Source organism: Etheostoma spectabile, chromosome 24 (genome assembly GCF_008692095.1).
Source record: "Etheostoma spectabile isolate EspeVRDwgs_2016 chromosome 24, UIUC_Espe_1.0, whole genome shotgun sequence".
In the NCBI taxonomy this organism is placed as follows: Eukaryota; Metazoa; Chordata; class Actinopteri; order Perciformes; family Percidae; genus Etheostoma; species Etheostoma spectabile.
Genome location: NC_045756.1, coordinates 694,754 through 695,578, shown reverse-complemented (window position 1 = coordinate 695,578; position 825 = coordinate 694,754). Strand labels below are relative to the sequence as shown.

Here is an 825-nt window from a genome sequence, read left to right as displayed (position 1 = left end):
GACACACACAGAAAGGGGGGAGAGAGACACACAGAAAGGGGGGAGAGAGACACACAGAAAGGGGGGAGAGAGAGAGAGACACACAGAAAGGGGAGAGAGAGACACACACAGAAAGGGGGGAGAGAGAGACACACACACACACACGATTTTAGGGAAGGTTGTAAGACTGTTCCTTCCTCTAATTAAAGTTCTCTCAGACTCTGAACTGCATTTCTTTCTCGTGCAACTGGTTTCAGATGATTTCAGATTTTATTCATGATCATATTGTCAGTTTGATTTATTCATGTGTGATGTTTTCAATGTGTCGACATCGTTTGAACTCTTCCAACGTTGCACACAATCAACTCCAGACGGCCATTTTGTCTTGTCCTCAGTGGACATTCGGCTTTAATTAGCACTCACACTTTCACAACTTCCTGCACTAATTGTGTCACTCTGATTATTTTTAATATTGCACAATTTCAGTTGCAAATTTACTTTAAATAACGAAAGTATTCTGAAGAAATTACCGAATCTCCACAGACCCCCTGAGGTCACTCGTCAACCTCCAGAGTGGCTTCGTACTTCCTGCAGAAGCAGCAGAGAGAGTACGTGCCCACCGTCGCTGTCGCCATGGAGACGAACTATGACAAATCGGACATTGGTACATGAGGGAAGTTAGCCAACCAAGCTGACCTCCGCCGACCCCGTGACCTTTGACCCCCGCTGTGCCTAGTCCCTAGATCAAAGCTAAAAAATAAGGGCGATGGAGCCTTTGCAGCGGGTGCCCCCACCCTATAGAAACAACCCCCTATACAGTGGGCGACCCCACCCTATAGAAACAAC

General features: G+C 46.7%; 1 protein-coding gene across 2 annotated transcripts in view; it reads left to right on the top strand.

Moving 5' to 3' along the window:
- cybb (cytochrome b-245, beta polypeptide (chronic granulomatous disease)) overlaps nt 1-825 on the top strand; it is a 21,139-nt gene that overhangs the window by 9,805 nt on the left and 10,509 nt on the right. The gene's annotated exons all lie outside the window — the stretch shown is intronic.